At 41.6% G+C, this 8,524-nt stretch overlaps 2 non-coding genes across 2 annotated transcripts; both read left to right on the forward strand.

The window, feature by feature from the left end:
- Nucleotides 1-490: 490 nt before the first annotated feature.
- LOC132214046 (small nucleolar RNA SNORA74) lies at nt 491-693 on the forward strand. Its single transcript, XR_009448145.1, has one exon. It is a non-coding gene; the product is annotated as a small nucleolar RNA SNORA74 (small nucleolar RNA).
- Nucleotides 694-3,447: 2,754 nt separating this feature from the next.
- Nucleotides 3,448-3,552, forward strand: LOC132214004 (U6 spliceosomal RNA). Its single transcript, XR_009448111.1, has one exon. It is a non-coding gene; the product is annotated as a U6 spliceosomal RNA (small nuclear RNA).
- The last annotated feature ends 4,972 nt before the right edge of the window (nt 3,553-8,524 follow it).

Here is an 8,524-nt window from a genome sequence, read left to right on the forward strand (position 1 = left end):
GGGGAGTAGGGGGTAAGGTTGGTGGTGACAGGTAGGGGAGGGAGAAGAGGGCATAGGGGGGATAAATGGTGATAGAAGGAGACTTGACCTGAAGCCAGTGAGCACACAATGCGATATACAAATGATGCATTATAGAATTGCACACCTGACCTATGCAATTTTATTAATGAATGTCACCCAAATAAGGTTGATTAAAAATAAATAAAAGGTGGGTCTTTTGAGGTTGATTAGGTTATGAGGGTGGAGCCCTCGTGAATAGGATTAATACCCTTTTCAAAGATATCCCATGCTAGACTTATCAGGAGATGCTTTTATATGTTATATAAATGTCTAACCACTATTTTGTACACTTGAAACTAATATTGAATGTCATCCCTAATTGAAAAAAATTAAAGAAGTAATTTTTAATAAAAATGAAAATGCAAATCAGAGTGATCTTTAAAAAATATAAATCAGATCATTACACTCTGTGCCTAAAAGCCTTAAGTGCTCCAGCAGGGGTCAGCTCTCCAGACAGAATCATGCCTGTGAGGGTGTTACACTGCTGGGAGAGGAATGCCCTGTCTTCTTCCTCCAGTAGCTCCCTTCACTGCTCTGGTGATGTGTGGCACTGGTGCAGGGCAGAACTGTGCTTCCTTGAGAGTGAGCTAAGCATCACTTTGGCTGCTTAGTTATAGTGTGGGAGCAGACACACAGAAAATAAATTTAAGCCTTAAAAGTTCTCACAGCATTTCAACCCTCTAAACGGACCTCTATCCTCCCTTCCCTACACTCCAGCCAGCCTGGCTCACCCAGCCTTGAGGAAAGAAGGCAGGGACAGTGCTGCCCGGGAAGCCAGTGAGCATGCATCTGGTCGGAAGTCTGGAGAGAGCTCCAGTTCTCTTAGGACAGAAATGGAGGGATGAATCTGCTGAAATCAGCCACCCATGAGGGGATTCTACTTTTCACTACGTGATGGCTGGATTGCACCTGCATGATGCCACCATGCTCTCGCTCCCCTGTGGGGATCCATGAGTCATCTACAACAGGAAGCAGCTCTCTGGCCTTTGAGAATCCACAGACCTTCTGCAAAGCCCTTAAGCTCACACAGCTGATCTCAGACTACAGATTCCAGACACCTTCAATCCTGGGAAGCAGCCTCTTTTGACTTTTTCATTCTCCTCCTACAAACAATGCCAGGTCTGCGTCTTCTGTACACTGCTCAAGGATGTGTGAGGACCCAGGGGGTGGCAGCTGGACCTGATATCCCCTGGGACATTTGCTGAGTGGCCTCAGACCCAACACTGACACTGAGCTTGAACCTGCATCCATCTGGTGAGCACCACTCACCTCTACCTGGGGACTCCCTGAGAACCTCCCTCATGCAACTTGAGTGCTTCCAGAGACTCTTTCATTAACTGAGACAAACAGGCACCCGGCAGATGGAGGCAGACAGGGAGGCAGAACATGGTGTGCTCTGGGGCTTTTGCTGACCTGCCCCCAGGCTCAATGCTAGTCAAAGCCAGCTTTGGTGCCCTGCTTGGACCTTCCTGTGCTCACTGGGCCTTAGCAGAGGCTGTCACAAATTGTGAATTGCTTTGTAGATGCAAAGAGATTGCCCTGGGAGAGTCACATCAAGCATCTGACATTGTTCAGCACCAGAGTCCCTCCCAGGAAGCCCCAGGAACAACAAGCCGATAGCCAGCTTCAGAGCACATCAGAGAAGGATACAATTAGCCTCAGAAGCGGCAGATCCAAAGAGAGATCTAGGCAGGCACCAGACCCCGCTGAGATGAATTGCGCTCCACGTGGTCAACACCTGTCAGCAGCTCATACACTACACTGTAGGCAGGGTACACTGTGGTCACAGCCAACTAGCCTGAGCATCGAATCACTACATGAATGGGCCAACAGCCATCAAGAATCAACTGCCACAGGAAGGTTCACATAACACACACGGGACATCCCTGGAGCACTCAACTCAGATGATCAAGAAGAAATTGCCACTGGGTTCCACAGGACTCCTACTACACGAAGCCACACTACCAAGACCTGGATTTTAATACAAAGAAAGAAACACACAGAGGCAGCCAAAATGCAAAGAAACATGCCCCAAATTTAAGAACAGGGGACACATCCAGAAAAAATGCTAAACAAAGTGAGGCAAGCAATATTTCAGATAGTTAATTGAAGTTAGGTGAAGAATGGATGAAATCATTGGGAACTTGAAAACTGATAGTAGGCATGAAAAAGAACATTTAAGCCATATAAAAGATCCAGTCAGAAATAAAGAGTAAAATCTTTGAAATGAAGAATACACTAGAGAAAATAAATAATTTGATTAAGGAGAGAATCAAATTAGTGATTTGGAAGACAAGGACACAGAAGACAAAAGCAGCAAAAAGAAAAAAGAACTTTTAAAAATGAGGAATGTTTAGGGGACTTTTGGGACAACATGAAACATTAACAACATCCACATTATAGGAGTACAAGGACAAAAGAAAGGTTAAGGGACTACACCATATTAAAAGAAATAATGACCGAACACTTCCCTAACCTGGTGAAGGAAGAGACACACGTCCAGGAAGCACAGAGTCCCAAACAAGATGAACCCAAAAAGGCTTGACACCAGGACACATCATCATGACAATGACAAAGATTAAAGACAGGACATCTTAAAAGCAACAAAAGAAAGACGGTCAGTTACCTACAAGGGAGCTCCCATAAGACTGTCAGCTTATTTCTCTACAAAAACATACCAGGCCAGTAGGGATTGGCACAAAATATTCAAAATAATGACAAGCTAGGACCTTCAACCAAGACTACTTTACCCAGTAAGGCTGTCATTTAAAATTGATGGAGAAATAAAGAGCTTCCCAGACAAGAAACAGCAAAAGAAGTGTGTTACCACCAAACCATTAGTATAAGAACTATCGAGAAGGAATAAAAGGGAAACAGAGTTAAAAGAATAAAACATATCTACAAATAATCACTTTAAATGTAAGTGGCTTGACTGCTGCAATTAAAAGACATGGTAGCTGAATCGATAAGAAATCAAGAACCATATATATGCAGTCAACAAGAGACCTATCTCAGAATGAAAGACATACAGACAAAAAGCAAGGGGATGGCAAAAGGTATTTCATGCAAATACAAATGAGAAATATGCCGGGGAGGTAAACCTAGAGCTGACAAAACAGACTTTAAAACAAAGGCTATATTGAGCGATAAGAATGGACACCACAGAATGATAAAGAGAGCAATCCAACAAGAGGATATAACCCTTGCAAACATGTATTTCTTCAACATAAGAGCAAGTAAATGTGTAAATCAAATCCTGATGTACATAAATGGAGAGTTCAACAATAATACAGACGTAGTAGGGGATTTGAACAATCCCACTGGCATCAATGGCTGGATCTTCCGCACAGAAAATCAAGAAGCAAAGAGTGGCCTGGTGCTGGACTCTGCAGCAGCAGCAGCACATATAGTAAAGCTGGAATGATGCAGAGGAGATTAGGGTGGCCCCTGCGCAAGGGTGACACTCAAATCAGTGAAGCGTTCCCTTCCCCCTAGCGTGTGACATGCTCCCCTGGCTCCCCTAGGCTCCCCTGGCTCCCCTGGGCTGGGGCCCCTGCGGGTGGGGGTGGAGGGAGATGGGCGGGGGCTGGGGGGGGAGGGAGACGGGCGGGGGCTGGGGGGGGAGGGAGAAGGCGGGGGGGAGACTTGGGCCCTGACCTCCTCCTGGGCTGGGGTCCCTGTGGGTGGGGGCGGAGGGAGATGGGCAGGGGCTGGGGGGGGAGGGAGATGGGCGGGGGCTGGGGGGGGAGGGAGAAGGTGGGGGGGAAGACTTGGGCGCTGCCTCACCCTTGCACAGGGCGGCCTCACACCTAGTCTTTAAAAAAAAAAAAAGAGTGGACTGAAATAACACAATAGATCAAATGGATTTAATTGGTATCTTCAGAGCATTTTCACCCTGAAGCAGTAGAATATACATTCTTTTTAAGTGGACGTGCAACATTATCTAGATAGACCACATGTTAGGGCACAAAAACAGTCTCAGTAAATTTAAGAAGATTGAAATCATATCAAGAATCTTTTCTGATCATAACTGTATAAAACTAGAAGTCAATTAGAAAAAACTGACCTACAAGTGATCTATTACTGAATTGTACACACCTAAAACCACCCATGCCCCAATAAATTTATTAACAGAGATAAAAGCAATGAAAAGCAAAAATGAATAAATAAATAAAAATTTGGGGATACATGGTGGTGAGAATTGCATGTCAATATACTTGATGTATACTTAAATGTGGTTAAAACTATAAATCTTATATTTATTTGACCACAATAAAAATTAGTAATTATAGGATTAAAAAGAAAAAGAAAAAACTATAAAACACAGAAAGTCTTGGAGGCTAATTAACATGTTACTAAACAATGAATAGATAACAATGAGATCAAGGAAATAATGAAATAATACCTTGAAACACATGGAAATGAGAACACAACAATCCTAACGCTATGGAGCACAGGATAAGCAGTCCTAAGAGGAAAATTCCTAACATTACAGGCCTACCTCAAGAAACAAGAAAAATCTGAAATACATCATCTAACTTGACACTTAGAGGAACTAGTGCAAAAGAAAAACAAAGACACCATAAAGTGAGAAGAATAAAGAAAATAATAAAGATCAGAGCAGAAATAAACAAAGCAGTAAAAAACAAACATGAGATCAATGAAGCTAAGGCCATTGTGTGTCAGTGGTTAGAGATGTGGTCCACGGGACAAAGGATCAGGCGTTCAATTCCCAGTCAAAGGCATGTACCTGGGTTGCAGGTTCACCCCTGCCACCTGTTGAGGTGTACATGTGTGTGAGACAACCATTTGATGTGTGTGTCTCACACTGATGTCTCTCTCTCTCTCTCTCTCTCTCTCTCTCTCTCTCTCTCTCTCTCTTTCCCCTCTCTTTCTCCCTTCTTACCTCCCTCCCTCCCTCCCTCCCACATCTCTAAAAAAAATTCATTGGACAATATATACTAGGTGAGAATTAAAAGAAAAAATAACTTCTCAACAAACGCAGGTGCTGGACTGGATGGCTTCACAGTGCATTTCATCAAACAGTCAGAGAAGAACTAGCACCTGTTCTCCTCAAACTCATCCAAAACACTCAAGACAGGGGAAGCCTCCCAAGCTCATTTTATGCGTCCAGCATTCTCCTAATCCCAAACCAGAATAAGACTTTATAAAGAAAAATAATTATAGGCTAATATCCCTGATGAATGTAGATGCTAAAATCCTCAACAAAATATTGGCAAACTGGATCCAGTAATACATTTAAAAGATTACACATCAGGATGAAGTGGGATTTATTCCAGGGATGAAAGCTTGGTACAGTATCTACACATAAAAAACATGATACATCGTAAACAAAATAAAGAATCAAATTCACATGATTACAACAATAGATGCAGAAAGCATTCACCAAAACACAACACCTATTCATTATAACAACTCTCAGTGAAATGTGAATAAAGGGAATTCACCTGAATATAATAAAGATCATGAAGAAAGAAGAAAGAAAGAAAGAAAGAAAGAAAGAAAGAAAGAAAGAAAGAAAGAAAGAGAGAAAGAAGGAAAGAAAGAAGTGGAAGAAAGAAGAAAGTGAAAGAAAGGAAGGAAGACAGGAAGAAGTTGAAGAAGATACAAATTAATAAAAGCACATATGGTGTTCAAAGATAGGAAGAATTAACAACGTTCAAATGTCCAATGACGTAATTCAGAGAGCTACAACAAATATCACAAAAATTTATATGGAAGTACAAAAAAAACACAAAAACACCAAAAAACCCAACACACACACACACACACACACACACACACACACACAAACAAACAAAACAAACAATAAAACGAAACCAATAGAGTAATCTTGAGAAAGAAGAACAAAGTGGGAGGAATCATGCTACCTGATAACAAACTATACTACGAGGCCATAGTAATAAATATAGTATGGTACTGGCATAAAACAGACATAAAGATCTGTGGAACAGAACAAAAAGTCCAGAAATAAACCCATACATTTATGGTCAATTAATATTTGACAAAGGACACAAGAATATACAATTTGGTAAAGATAGTCCACTCAAAAAATGCTATTGGGAAAATTGGGCAGGTAAGTGGAAAAATAAATGAATGCAGACTACCTTCTTACACCATATTGAAGAATAAACGCAGAATGGATTAAAAACTTGAAAGTGACATTTGAAACCGTAAAACTTCTAGAAGAAAAGAAAGGCAATAAATTTTCATAGAAATATTTGTTATTCTGATATATCTATTTGGGCAACAGAAGCAAAAGAAAAACTAAACAAATGGGACTACATCAATCTAAAAAGTTGTTGCACAGCAAAGGAAACCACCAAGAAAATGAAAAGACAACCCACTGAAGGGGAGAACATATTTGCCAATGATACATCTGATAAGGGTTTAATATCCAAAAATTCATGAAGAACTTAAAAAACTCAACATCATAACAAAATTAAACAATCCAATTTAAAAATGAGCAAAGAACCTAAACAGACACCTCTCCAGCGAGGACCTGCAGATGATTATTACACAAAAAGATGCTGAGCATCACTAGTCATTACAGAAATGGAAATTAAAGTCACAGTGAGGTATCACCTCACATCTGTCAGAATGGCTATCATCAATAAATCAATAAACATCAAGTGCTGGTGAATATGTGGAGAAAAGAGAACTCTCGTGTACTCTTGGTGGGAATGCAGATTGGTGCAACCACTGTGGTAAGCAGTATGAAGTTACCTCAAAAATTAAAAATAGAACTGCTTTATGACCTAACATTTCCACTTCTGAGAATATCTCTGCAGAAACCTGAAACACTGATCGGAAAGGATATATGCAATGCTATGTTCACTGCAGCATTACTTACAATAGCAAAGATTTCACAGCAGCCCAAGTGCCCAGCAGCAGATAAGTGGAGAAAAGGCTGTGGTACATTAACACAACGGAATACGACTCACCCACACACACAAAAAGGAAATGAAGGAAATCTTACCTTTGACAACAGCATGGATGGAGCCGGTGAGTATTATGCTAAGTGAAGTGAAGTAAGCCAGTCAGAGAAATACAAGTTCCTTATGGTTTCACTTATATGTGGAATCTAATGAACAAAATAAACTACAATCAAAATAGAAACAGACTCATAGGTGCAGAAAACTGACTGAATACTGTCAGAGGGGAGGAGGTTGGGGGACTAGGGGGAAAAGGTGAAGGGATTAAGCAAAGAAAAGACTTATAGACACAGACAGCAGTTTGGTGATTATCACAGAGAGAGGGGTGTGTGTAGAAGAGGGCTTAGAAAGGATAAATTGTGATGGAAGGAGACCTGACCTGGGGTAAGAGGGGAGGGAGGTGAGATACATAATTCAACATACAGGTGATGTATTACAGAACTGTATACCTGAAAGCTACATGATTTCATTACCAATCTCACCCCAATATATTCAATTTAGAAAAATAGGCCATTGTGGCACATGCTACAACCTGGATGGACCCTGAAGACATGATGCTCAATGAAATAAGCCAGTCACAAAAGGACAAACAGTGTGTGATCCCACTCACATGAGGTCCCTAGAGCCATCAGAGTCATAGAGGTAAGATGGAGGGTACCAGTAATGGGGGAGTGGATGCAGAGTTGTTGTTTAGTGGGGACAGAGCTTCAGTTGGAGAAGATGAGAACAGTGATGGAGCCGATGGTGGTAATGGCAGCACAACAATATGATTGTTAAGTTGAGTTAAGGACCACTTAACAGCACTGGACTGTGCTCTGAAAAATAGTTAAAATGGTAAATTTCATTGTGTATATATTACTGTGATAATAATATACCAAAAAAAAAAAAATAGAAGGCTCTGTCCTGGGTGTGGGAGAATCAGGTAGAGCTGTTTTCTATCGGCCCTACATGGGCAGTTGGGTCACTGTCAATATCCTGGCTGTGAGATTTTTGTAAGATATTATTGAGAGAAACCAGGTCAGATTCCATGGGCTACCTCTGCGTTCTCTCTTATAAATAATGGAATCTACAATTATATTTTTAAAAGGTTAAAAACTAAAAGGGGTGACAACCAGATTTGGTTGTCTTGCCCCAGGGAATCTGGTCCAGCAGGTCCACTTGGGGTCAGGGCTGAGTATAAGGAATTGCCCACAGGAACTGGTGGTCAGTGGGATTGAGGGCCACCATCCAGACCAGTGACCTACACAGCTAAGTTCTCATCCCATCATGAAGCTTCCACAGCTTTTAATACAGCTGCTGTGTCTCAGCCACCTCTAATGCGATCACTCGGGGGAACAGCTCCTTCACTGTGCCACCTGGTTTCTTAAAGGAGCTTCAAACCTTTTAACCATCTCACAAAACACAACACAGGTAGTGCAATCCTCCCACAGTGACCCTCTGCTTCATTAAACCACATCCACCAAGTGACAAGGATGGGCCTTTTGTGCCATTCTAGGAACGCTGAGCCA

Source organism: Myotis daubentonii, chromosome 12 (genome assembly GCF_963259705.1).
Source record: "Myotis daubentonii chromosome 12, mMyoDau2.1, whole genome shotgun sequence".
In the NCBI taxonomy this organism is placed as follows: domain Eukaryota; kingdom Metazoa; phylum Chordata; class Mammalia; order Chiroptera; family Vespertilionidae; genus Myotis; species Myotis daubentonii.